The sequence below is a fragment of the Perissodus microlepis genome, chromosome 19 (genome assembly GCF_051167445.1).
Source record: "Perissodus microlepis isolate ML-2025 ecotype Zambia chromosome 19, ASM5116744v1, whole genome shotgun sequence".
In the NCBI taxonomy this organism is placed as follows: Eukaryota; Metazoa; Chordata; class Actinopteri; order Cichliformes; family Cichlidae; genus Perissodus; species Perissodus microlepis.
The window spans coordinates 10,371,785-10,385,574 of NC_140479.1; positions in this window are offsets into that span (position 1 = coordinate 10,371,785).

Here is a 13,790-nt window from a genome sequence, read left to right on the forward strand (position 1 = left end):
GCAGGCTGTGGTGTTAAAATGATGTTTGGTACCAAGCGCACCAAAGTCCCCACAGCGTTAAACCAACATCAGAAGCCTGAGTTGTTAATAGCAGGCAGGATGGACGTTTACACCAAATTGTGACTCTGCCATCTGAAATTCACAGCAGAAACTGAGACTCATCAGACCACGCAACATTTTTCTAATCTCTGGTCCAGTTTTGGTGAGTCTGTGAATTTTAGCATCACTTTCCTGCTCAGAGCTACAGGACTGGCAACCAGTGATACTCGTATGCAGACCTTGGGTGTAACGCGTGGTTGTTTGAGTTACTGTTACCTTCCTATCAGCTCAAGGCCTCTGACCTCTTGACATCAACAAGGCAACCGCTTGATATTTTCTCTGTTTTCAGACCAACCCCAGAGTTGGTTGCGTGGGAAAATCCCAGCACATTAGCAGATAGGTTTGACGTCTTTCACTGTACTTTTTTCTAATCTTTTTTGGTCCAAGTTCTTTGGCCGTTATTTAAATAAATGCGTAATATTAAGACGTACAGAGGTATGGAGAAATAATTAAAGCTTCCTAATAACACCTGAGAGTTGCAGATATGTTCTTACTCTGAGGAATAACAGAGCCATCTGTGGACTTTACAGAAGAGCGTTGCTATGATGTGAAAGTAAGAATACAAATGACTGAATGTGAACTCAAAGGTGTCTAAAATTTGGAGGAAAACATGGGTGAAAAATGATCACAAATTTGAATGTGGCTGGTAAATTATTTCATATTTAGCCTTTAGGGTTGGAAAACCTTCAGTTCTGGCATATGCTACAGCAAGAGCATATGTTTGCACTGACCAGCCCTGCCAGCAGATGGCGCTGTTGCTCCATTTAGACAGTTTTAGTCACAAGCTGCCACTCCTTTTCTTTCAGCTGCAGCATCCATCTCACACACGGATCAGCCACGTTTCAGACACACACCGATGTTTTTATCATCAGTTGCATTAGTAGTTTTCCTTCTTGCATTTTTCACACACACAGTCTCACCTAATTTGACACCCTCCCCCTCCCCGGATGCCCCGAGGGGGCAGTCAGTAAAACGCTTTGGTGGGTGCTTGTGGTGGCATCTGCTGGGCTAATGTAGGTCACAGTGGAGGGACACCTGTACAGCGTGCTGCCTCTGCAACATGGATGCTGTCTGAAAAGATGGCTACTGTCTGCCTGTGTCTGTATGGTGGGTGTGGTCATGGTGGGTGACTGGTGATGAATCTCCATTTCAGATTTTCAGATTTTAAGCATGGATAAACACAACCTTGAACCTTGGTCTCCTGCGGCTGTGTTGATGGATATAATAAAGAAAGATTAGGCAAATCACATTCAGCTCTTTATAGCAGGAGGGGCCATACATGAATGACCCTAGAGGTGTGTTTGTGGTGCTTACAGCTGGGTCCCAAGGACAGAGTCACCTAAAAGACTTGAACATGTTTACCTGCCTATTTCTTTTATATTATTATTATTAATAATGATGCGGTTTTATGCTGAAACCAGCAGACTCACAGCACTGTGGTAATGGGTTGTGCATATGCTGCCCTAACTGGACCTCAAATAACACAGAGTCCATATACATCACATTCTTTCGTACCCTGTTCCCACTCAGAGGCCTTAGTCAGCAGAAAGGCTGTAAAAGAATTTCCTGTCGAAGCCCACCGCTCCCTGCGCCTGGAGTTGCATGCGTGTGTGCTTTGCATTAACGCCGCCTTTCAACAGTGTCATGTAAAGATCATTTTAATAGTGGGTGGGGGAGAGAGGGGTGGGGGGAGGCAATCAGAGTGGAGAAAGAAATATTCCCCTCCTGAGGATCTCTGCAACGCCTCCCCCCCCCCGGTAATCCATCCTTCACCAAACTCTTCCTGCTTCTCTTTCTGGCTCTTTGACTTTCTCTCGCTCCCATCCACGGCCACATAGACACTAACCGGGTCCCGCACGTAGACCTTGAGTCTCCAGCAGAAAAATGCATAGAGAGTCAGGGTGAGGTCATTGTCTTGAGAGCGAGTATTATTCTCGACACCCTAAAGGGAGAAACCCTGTAACCCCCTCTGCCTTTCAGTAAGCACAAAAGACTCCCTTTGAGGGAGGAGGCCGTATGGAATGTGTTACCAGGGTTTTCTATAACGTCCGGCCTCCAGATTCACACCCGTTCACCCCTGCATCTTTGTGCTGTCATGCAGGATGTGCGTGTTTTGAAGGTTTGATTAAATTCTACGTCCATTATGGTTCAAAACTAGCGTTACATAAGCTTTGATGCACGTGTGATTCACCTTCCCTTTTACAAGAAACTCTGCGAACTACATGTCTAACATACATTAGTCTCCTCCCTTCCAAAAACAGAGAAAATGCAGCCACCATGCAAAGATCTGATCCATCCCTGAGTCTTGTGGGGGGAAAAGAAGAAGGAGAAAAAAAGGCTTCTAAAGGACTCTTGAGATGCCTCTAGATTTTTCCATGACAAACCATCGCCTTTCCCAATGCTGAGCGGTGGGAACTGGCTACTTTGTTTGTGCAAAGCGGTGTCTGGGAGGAATGCAGGGTTTAGTCCGGGAGGGGACAGTTGGGGGAAAGTATGATAACTCCCACTCCATTCAGATTTATGGTGAAGACAGAGGGGCTCCTCTGGATGCATGTCAGGGGACCAGCAGCGCACCGCCCCTCTTCTCCTGGCCTGCCAAAGCAAATGTTTAGTCGAAACCCCCTGGCTATTCTTTACATCCTCTGCTGTCTTTCTCTCCCTCTCTCTGCCACAGTATGGGAATGTTAACAGCAGTTTTACTGTAAAGGTTTTATTCTGCACACTTTGTGTGAGCAGGAGCTTTGAAACCTGAGTATACGTCAAATTTGGATATGATTTTCTTTTTTTTTAAAATGTGGAGTCTGCACAGCTCTGCATACATAATCTTGCAGTTCAAGATGACTCAGGTTTCTAAAAGACCTTTACCTTTTAAAGGTGATTTTCATTTCCAATATTAGTTTGATATTTAGGATACCGGCTCCTTAGTTTTGGTGCAGATATCTTCATATCTGTATGCCAAAAACTGAGCTACAGGCAGCAGTGAGTTAGCTCAGTGTGGCTTGAAGGCTGGAAGATGGGAAATACACTGGGGGAACTGCATGAACTCTTTGGAATTTTAAGGTTAACAATCATCCAGCCTCTGAAAGCCACAGATTACAAACAAGGTTGGGAATAAATATTTAAATGTGGGCCTCGCTGCACTATATTCCTGCAAATGTTGAACTGGAGCCTGATTTACCTTCTGTGTGTTTTCCTCAAATAAAGACATTTTCATGATAAAACGATGCAGAAATAGAGACAGACTGACTCAGAAAGGAAAGTAAGTGTTTGGAGAACCACTGACTCTCTGCTGAATGTTTTCACAGCTCAAATGATTCTTACGTCCATGCCTGCTTTATTGTTTTACTACATAAAATTGCATATTTTATTTGGTAGAAGAAAATGTCCAATTTGTGAAATCTACCAAAACCCAGTAGACAAACTACTTCTTGCTTCACTCGATGAGGATTTATTTCTCAGACCTGACAGCGCTCCTGTTTCTTCTCCATCCTCAGGTAAACTCTCAGTGACAAGTAAGCTGAGGTTAGCGTGTCCCTTTGAGTGGGCATGTGAACCTGCTTGAATGATCACAGTAATATCTTATCACTCTAATCTGTTCACAGAGTCTTTCCTTACACTGTCATCTACTCAGTGAGTTAAAAAAAAAACCATTCTTTGTTTAACAGATTACTGAGCACAGTGTATAATGTGTGAGTCATTTCACAGCAGAGTGAGACTTTTATGAAAGTTTTAAAAATCCTTTAAAACCCATCTGTTCCCCGCTGAGCCGGGCAGACACAATAGCCCACAAGTCTCCACCTGTGACTCAACTGTGCTCATTTTATCCTCTTCTCCAATTCTTTTTAACAACCAGACCAACCACTCTGAATGTCCTGTTCCTTCCCCTCCATTCTGCCCTCCACCACCTCCTCCTCTTTTCATTACTGTCCCATTCATTCAGTCATCCGTTTTATTCTCAGGCTTCTCCACTGCTCCGGGACACCAACGGACCCATTCATCTTTCTCTCACTGTCTCTCTCCTTTCCTCCCTGCCTCCCACCATCCCTGGTCTAATCACAGGACCACACACTCCCTCATCTCATCTGATGTCTGGTAATTGAAGGTGAGATTGTTTTTGTGGTGGAGGAGAGTTGAGGCACAGCCGAATTTGACTGTCTGCACCATGCAAATTAGACTGTCAAAACTTCACGGAAGTCTCCATTATTCTATGAATATAAACCGGCGCTAGCTAGGCTGTTACATAAATCTGCCTTGTAAATTGCTGAAACCAGGAGGGAAGCTGGTGCACAGTGTTCTCTTGAGATAAGACAAATTGAGGACTCATAAGGACTCCTGCTGGTCCTAAACTTCACCCTTATAATAAACAGAACAGTGATATTAATGTTTTTTATCCTTTACTCTTTGCAGATTCAACCAACATGCCTTTTGACGCATTGAAACCGGTTGGTTAAGCAGGTTTTTTGTGTTCTGTAAGTCAGTCTATTCATATGAGCACATATGAAGTGTCACAACCAGGAAACATACAGTTACAGTAAGTCTGTAAGTTTTTGGATAATCAACAGGTTTTCTAATTTTGCCAGTACAGTGAATTTTAAATCAAACAATAAAGATGGAAGTGCAAACTTTCAGCTGCAATCTAACTGTTTCAGAATTACAGCTATTTCTATACACAGTCCTTCATTTTCAGAGACTCAAACGTAACTGGACCAACGAAAATAATCCTAAATATAAGAGTTCTTTTTAATACTCGGGTAATAATCCTTTGCGATTATGAGTGTCTGATATCCATAACCATGGACATCACCGAATGCTGTGTTTCCTCGTGGAAATGCTCTGCCAGGCCTTCAGTGCAGCCACCTGTTTGTTGCGTCTTGTATGTGGGCCTCTGCCTTCAGTTTTTGAAAAGCTGCTCTGTTGGGTTCAGGTCAGGTGCCCATTGAACAATTTCCCATTTCTCTGCCTCGAGAAACTCTTGGGTTCCTTTCGCAGATTGCTTTGGGTCATTTTCCATTTGCACTCTGAAGCGCTGGCCAATCATTTTTGCAGGATTTGGTTGAATCCGAGCAGCCCCGAACACTTTACAGTTCATGCTTCTGCTTCTATCAGCAGTCACATCATCAATAAACACCAGTGGCCCGGTTCCACTAGCAGCCATACATGCACATGCCATAACATTGCCTCTGCGATGTTTGACAGTTTATGTGGTATGCTCTGGATCATGAGCTGCTCCTTCTCTTGGTACAAGTTTGGTTTCTGTCCAGAGGATGTTTTTCATGGCCGAGCAGACTGTTAGATGTTTTATGGTCGTTCTTGTGTGTAACCGCGGGTTTGCACCTTGTTGTAAACCCTCCTGCAGGTTTAAAAGGTTTGGTTTGTAGAAACACACTGCATTGGCTCTCGGTTGTGAGGTGTGACACTTGATTAAAAAAAAGATTATAAGTATTTACACCAACCTGTTCATTTCATCAGGTTTTAGCGAACGTGAGGGTAGGCTGAGCTTGTGGGTGAAACTTTATGCTGATCACAGTTTCTTCTGCAGTTTGCACTTTCGTTTTTATGCAGTTTGTGTATTTGTCAGTGATGTTTCTCAGCACTAATGTTTGTGCAGTGTGGTAACTGAATAAGGCAGAACAAACCGATCAACTCCATCTTATCCCTTTTGTGCCTGTCATCAGTTTCTCTTGTGTTTCGCCTGCTGTGGCTCGTTTGTCTGTGTCACCTCTGTATGAAGACATCTCTTGATGTTGGACCTTGACAATGAATGTGCTTAACCATGGAAATACATCTGTCATCATGCACCTTAGTTCTCTTCTGTGATCTTTCAGGCCTTGTGGTGTTGCTGAGCTGGTCAGAATGGATGTTGCTGTCGATTTGACCACTTCTGTCTTTACTCAGATTTTGTCTTTCAGGTTAAAACCCCTGAGACGTTTCGAGGGGTCCAAACAAACATTTATGCACAGGAAATTCTTGCTATGTTTGATATTGTAAAAAAATGTTATAATGTAAATTTAACACTTTCAATTTCTTTGCCTTGAAAAAGGCAAAAACAAAAGATGCTTTTACAATATGGTTTGGTTCCTTATCCATTTTATTGGACTCACAGTCTTCCATGTCAGATGTGCCTAAGCCATGCATGCTTTCTGTCTCTCTGAGCTCTTTATTTAGGTTTTCAGCCTTTCACTTGTACTGACTTGAACTTTAGATTTCCTACTGAGAGGTCCTGTGAACAGCTACCAAATGCAAGTTTAACACTTGGGAAATAGCAGAGATGTGTAGAAATAGAGACAATCTCAGAGGTATGCGCTTTTTGTGTGTAAAGTAAGAAGGAACACGACAAGCCCGTTATATAGCATCCTTGGATAATCCTAATCCTAGCCTGCTGTTGTGTCCAATGTCAAGTCCTGTGGCAAAAGTCATTTCTAGGTCTGGGCTTAGCCTTGAAAAGGAATTTTTTTTTAAAAAAGGAGGAGAAACTGTTGGTTTGCATGCTGCCGAAGCTGCTGCTGGCCCGCCAAACCTGCTGATCCTAGTGCTGCGGCCCCTGGAGGACCCTCTTCCTCCTCCTCTGTCCCAATCCCAGTCCAGGGGATCTGACAGACACTGTGAGAGTGCCATCTGCCCTTCGACAAGATTACACAGTGCACTGGGCCAAGAAATCCGCCAGCACAGCAGATTAAATATGAAATATAGGGCAGGAATAGTTGTGCTGCTGCATGTCTAGATTTAGTTGTACCACGTCCATGATGGTGCTATTAAAACACTTTTATTCATGTCTCCACTTCAGTCTTTCAGTACTTTTGTGTGTCATCGTGTGTGTGTGTGTACGTGTGTGTACGTGTAGTGTGTGTGTGTGTGTGTGTGTGTACGTGTAGTGTGTGTGTGTGTGTGTGTGTGTACGTGTAGTGTGTGTGTGTGTGTGTGTGTGTACGTGTAGTGTGTGTACGTGTGTGTGTGTGTGTGTGTGTGTGTGTAAATTCACACCTTAACCTCTTGTCTCCTGTTTTTAAATTCTAATAAATGCAGTCCACCTTTGTGCTGTTTATTTGCTAAAGTCGTTGGTGGTTAATTTCCCCCAGAAATGGACGCTGAGAGAGAGAAAAAAAGAAAACAAATCAAGAGACAACTGAGAGCGAGCAAAGACAACCACTTTGCCTGAAAATGGTTACTATAGAAACTGTGCCTTTCTTTCCTCTCCCCTGGTCCATTTGGAGTCGCACCTTTTTGTTTAACACTGGGTGCAAATTAGCACCACCCATCCTCCTGTAGTCTGCAATCCTGTTGGTGTTGCCATAGTTGTTATATACTGTCATTGTTAGATATGCCAGCCTCAATTAGTAGGAAAAAGAATCCTGTTCCATAATCAGTATTACAGTCCCAGTTATGAGACCCCTTGCAGGAAGTCCAAAGAGCCATCACCATAGCTCACTTGCAAAGAATTCCACAATCGACGTTTGTGTTTTTCCTCTTTGCTGTATGAATGAACAACCTCGTCAAACTCTGAATGTGCCTGGAGAAAGAGGGTTGTGGGAGGCTTTTTGGCTGCCTGAGAACGAGCTTTCTTCACTTTGCTTGGAACAATCCAGATCCACACAACCATAACCCTCACAGTCGGAGCCCTACGGCTCGACACACGATCGGGGTCAGAGCAATGCAAATGCAATGCAAAGCAGTGTGAGTGCACGCATCCTTTTTAATGTCTTATGCCTGGTGAGTGAGTGAGTGAGACCGCTCTGATTTGCAAAGCTAATGCTATGCATCACATTACAAAAACAATGGAAAAGTTTTATGCTCTAAGTTTTTTTGTTATTATTATTATTATTATTATTGTGGTTTCTTCCCCGGGCATGAATGATGTTTTTGTTCTGCTTTGCATATTTTTCTGGACTTTTATCTTGCTGTACATCGCATTTTTACTCTTCTTTCACACCCCTTCATCCGGTCCCTCTCCCCACTACATTACCTCTGGCTCTTTAGGTCTGGATGCCAAGCTGTTTTCTCTGAGTGCCCATTTATAGATTACTCACCAAGAAATCATGTGGCACAATTGAATTACCACTGCTTACAGAGGCCTCTATTACTGCTGAGGCATCTGGAGAATGCTCCTTTTAACCAGCCAATTGCCGCCAAACCATCCACGATCCCAGCACACAAAGGGACCCTTCTCTGTTGCCCTCGTTGGCCCTGAGGCACTACTGCAAATTAATACATGCAATTTAATACAGGCATAACAGAACACTGCAAAGGGCACAGAAAATAGGTTACAGCTTGTGTTATATATTTTCTGATAATACATTTTCACATCTGCACATTTAGTTATAAATTTCAGGTGTGTTTTACAGGGCTGCTGTCTCCCTGCCTGTGTTTTCTGTGACTATTCCCCTTTTTCTTTCCAGCACAGGGTGTAGCGGTTGCTGACTGGCCTCGATCCACAGCTGCAGATGTTCAGTCCAAAGGAATCCACTATAAAGATTTCATAGGCAGCTCTGACTGCTGGTACATATAACTAACAACTGATGTCTGCATGTCAGGAGAAAAGTATCAACGCCTTTTTTTCAAGTATACTTTGGTTTTCTTTACCATTTAAATTATGTACAGTCATGTGGAAAAGGAAGACTCTGTGCAGTCCTGTAAAAAACACCAGGTACACCCCATAATTCAATAGTCTACAGAACCACCTACAGCAGCAGTAACTTGAAATAATTGTTTTCTGTATGACTTTATCAGTCTCTCGAATAGTTGTCAAGGAATTGTGGGCCCCAGTTCAGTGAAGTTTCTGGGCATTTGTTTATGCACAGCTCTCTTAGATTCCACCACAGCATTTAAATGGGCCATTGCTGCACACTGAGTCTTTTCTTTTTCAGCCATGCTGTTATAGATTTGTTGCTGTGCTTGGGATCATTGTTCTGTTGCATAAACTAATTTCCATTCCGGAGCATTGTATGGCCTGACCTTGGGGTGAATTTGCTGGAATGTCCACTCCTGGGAATTTTGTGGCATTATATTAGCACACACCTGAATGCTTAAGAACAGCAAGCTGACAACGCTTCTGCTATCATATCAGGTTTTGATACTCATACTTGCTGATGATCAGTTATTAAAGTGCATTTTTTTCACAATACTGACTAGAAACCTTGGAAAACTGACTTTTTTCACATGACTGTATATAAGTCATCATATTTGTACCAGAACTGTGGATTCATCCAAATAATTATGTAGGAAAGACTTTTGATAAGGGGTCAAGCAAGCAGGGGAATAGTTACTCCGGTGTTCTGATCCAGGTAAAGTAAAACTGGGGGAGGTAGTGAACAGGATGTAAGACAGCAAACATGGCAGGCAAGTATTGGAAACACTGACTTGGAAACAGAGAAAACTTGAGCACTGAGTCTAGACCGTTACTGCACAGCTGTTTGTTACAGCTGTGCAGTATACTGAAAGTTGGAGTCTGAGACATGCAGATGAGTGGCAGTAGACCCAATCCTTAAATACAAGGAGGTCTGATGAGTGATGGGAAACAGGTGTGCCAGTCAACCGACAGCAGGCAGTGGAAGGATGCCACGCCCCCCCAGCACTGCTCACTCACTCACATTAGAGGGGAGGTGAAGAAAGAGGGAGAAAGCGAGCACAGAAAAAAGGAGCCAGCACAGGAAGCCAGTGGAACCATAACAGTATGAGGCTGGCAGCTTGTCTCAGTTTGGATATTTTATCATGGAGGTCAGTGGAGATTAAACACGCTTTTGAAGAATGTATTTCATTTTGCAGGTATGTCACGAGAAGCCAAAGCATTAAAAGTCTTGTGCGATATTAAAGTGTGTTTAAACAACAGACTGACAGTTTTATCAGAAAGCTCACTGCGTTTCTAGAGAAGTCCCTGACATTCAGATTAATACTGTGTCAGCGTGTTTCTGCATAACTGTTTTGTACTAATCAAAGTAGTAAATAGATGTGTGTTAGAAATTTCACAAAAATGTGGCAGCAGATGGAAATCACCAGAGTGTTTATGTCCAGAGGATTTATTCTCTCATCAATATTGCTTCTCATCGATCTTATACAATCAATATCTGTACGAAATTTTCCTCATTACCCAGCCTGTAGTTGCTAAAATATTTTTACTAAGTCTGTACAAAATTTACTGCGGATACCACAAATGAATGTACAGAATTTTTGAAAATCCATTCAATAGTAATATGCCATAATTCAGTCTGGGCTATAGTAGTAGACTCACTGCCCCAGCGTTGCCTTTCATAGAGAATATCTGGCTTGGAACTGGCAGTGAAGGAAAGAGGAGAAGAAAGAGATACGAGTGAGAGAGAGAGAAGGAGGAAGTGAGACAGATCCTCAGACGTTTTATTACCTGGTCATTTCCCTTTTTGGAATGACAAATTTATATTCATAGTGCTGCTACGAAAATAAATACCAAGTCCTTTAAAGGTTAATGAAATAGCTCTGGCAGTCTCCCACTGCCATCATCGGCACCCGGCCTACGTCTGGCTGCTATGGCAACGCTCCCGCTGTTGATTTATACTGCAGATAATTAGGAGCAAAGATGACAGAGCCCACAGGTGTGAACACAAACACTCAAACACTCATTCATACTTATGCACAAACATATGCATATGCCGTATACTTGCGCTGTCACACGCTGCTACAAAATCTCATTATCGAGTGGTTTTTGCTTCCTAGATTTAATATCCCCTCTAATTTGGCAGCTCCAATCACTGTCCGTCATTCTCATTCAGAGTGGCAACTTGGCTGACTCTCACTGCAGATACTCTTTCTCACACTGTACACAAATGTATGCCACTTGCCAAGCATGAAGCCATGTCTCCATTGCACTCGCTGGGAGAGCATCCTCATTTTAGTTTTGACGCATTTCTAGCATGTAAAGGCAGATGGCTTGAGCACGATTTGAGGCAGCGGTTTCAGGAAAGCCTCAGAGGGGAAAGATCCCCTTAAACTAATGAGAAGTGAATGAACTGAAAAGGGGGAAAGAGGCTGGGGCATGAAAACAAGAACGAACAGCCTTTAAAGCCGGTGGGGTCATACATAGATAGAGAACCGGAAGGGGCATGTATGAAGGTGTGGTCTCACTCGTGAAATTCAGATAAATCATCTCCAGTCCAGTACTGAAACAAGTGGCGCCTCTTTGTTGTAGAGCAGGAGTGGGCAATTCCAGGCCTCGAGGGCCGGTGTCCTGCAGGTTTTAGATCTCACCTTGGGTCAACACACCTGAATCACATGATTAGTTCGTTACCAGGCCTCTGGAGAACTTCAACTACATGTTGAGGAGCTAATTTGGCCATTTAAATCAGCTGTGTTGGTTCAAGGACACATATAAAACCTGCAGGGATACCGGCCCTCGAGGCCTGGAGTTGCCCACCCCTGTTGTAGAGGAAGGTAAAGTCAGTGCACAGAGGTTCTCCTTCTTCTTCATCACCCCGCTATCTGCAGCCCTCTGCAGCTCACTAATCCTGTTCAGAGGCTCCCTTCACCTCAGGGTCCCATTGAGAGTGTGAAACTAATCCAGCCAAATGGATTTCATCAAGTGAAATGGAAAGGTAATGATACCTCTGGCACTTTGGGGCTTTAAATGTCTACTTCAGTATTTTTCTTCTTTTCCCCTCCTTTCGTCCTGCCATGTTCTGAGAGGTTTCAGGTTCCAGCTGAACATGGGTGGAGTCTCTAAAAAAGTGCAACTTAGCGTAGAGCTTTAATACACTTACAACAAACACACACACATATACACATAAATGTGCTTTAGACCGAGGAGCGCTGAGAAGCATCATCCTTCCAGCCTGACAACCCATAACCACCCTCCTCTCTCCCCAAAGGCCTTACTGCAGGGTCACTTAATAGACTACATTTCAACGCACTGCAGGCACAGACGCTTGCAGGTGACATCACCAGATTGATGATGGGGGCCACTGCAAGGCCGAGGGCTCCTCTTTCGTCAGACCAGTTCACCTTAAAAGTGCACACTCCCCCACTGACACGCTCGCCTGGCTCCTCTACCGCCTCTCGCGCCCACTCCACACTGCAAAAACGTGCAAAACCCAAAGTTTGCAACCCCAACCGTAAAAATGATGGATGAAGGCGTGAAATGTGACCTTTCTTTTTGCATTTTTTTTGTCACACTCTTCCTCCACCCACCTGCACACCTCTCCAGCGTGTCTGATGTGCTCGCTGGAATGTGCTGTGAACCCACTGTTTTTATATAGTATACAAATACTTTGTTATCTGCACTTTACGTCAGTATTTATCAGTCTGACAAATTTTACTTTTACTCCCTAAATTTTAACACAAATATCTACAACTCCACTTTCTACTCCTTAACTTTTTAAAACAGGCTCGTCACTTTAAGGTAAGACATTTGAGGAGAGTTATTAGTTCACGTAACTGCGTGCCTTCAGACATCAAATCAAGATGTCTATTAGCTGCGGTCGCAGTATTTTAGCATCTAGCAAGTGCCACTGAAAATGAGTGCGTAAGTGGCAGCTAATTTCAAATGCTACATTTCAAACAGCTTGACAAATATCTGCAAACACACAGTTTTTCTGTGTATTTGTGCATATTTTTGAGATAACTCAGATGGAGAAAGAAGCAAGAGAGTGGACAAGAGGTAAGGTTTATTCGGTGACATGTGACAAACCTCATTCATTTCAGTGTTTTTTACAGTACTGTGACAAATGCAATATCCTGCACTGGTGCACAGCAGCTGTGGTGTTCATAGTCAGTTTGAGGTTACTTCAAGGGTAGCAGATATCACATTATATTTAATGTGATGATGCTGATTAGATTGACTCAGTGAATTCCACCTTTATACCAGCTTTACACTGTCGAGGAGTGGGAAATCAGCCATATAGCACAGGTCAGCTGACCGCAGCATATGTACAAAATCTAGTTGCATTCATCACAGAAACTATTATTAAAAGCTATTGACTTATTTCTAAGTGTTTCTTTCTCACACCCAGAATTCTGGGTCTGCCAGAGGCCTCCTCCTGTAAAGAAGGAGTTCTTGCTTATCTGATCATCAGGCATTTCTCTCTGATACTGTAGGGTCTTCAGCCAGCTGAATACTGTAAAGACTGTTGTGAACTTGGGCATTATAAATAAAACTAAAATGCAGTTCTTTCGTGTTATTGTGGCTTGTCATGAACATTTTGATTTTTGTAACCTAGTGCGTGCCACTAGGTGAAGTGTGCCCGATGAAATGTGTCACTGTTTGCTGCCATTTTAATAATATATTGATATAGGATCTCAGAGACTATCAGCATATAAAGATGGAGATGCTGGAACAGCTTGAAAAGATTTTCTGGAGAAAACATTTGCAAGTGGCGGCACTCTGCCAGTCTGGTGGAGTCTGGCGCTCCTACAAGCACCATTTGTAAGCAGTGATGAGGCTGTAGTGATGCCACGGCTGGTGTGCAATGCAACCAAGGCAGTGACCATATTGTAAAGGTTTAGAATATGCCTATTTGTAATGTTAAACCAAATAAATGGGTACTCTGTGGCACCAACGTGTCCCAACAAAGTGTCCGTATGTGAAGAGTGTGCAGTGAGATCGACTTCCTTCCTCTGGCAGCTTAAAATTAAATCACATTACATCGCAGATGGACTAAGTCATAAGTTAGGCGTTAGATTCCTGCTGCGTTAGAGGCATGGGCAAGGAGAGACTTGATGCATTCCTGGGTTCC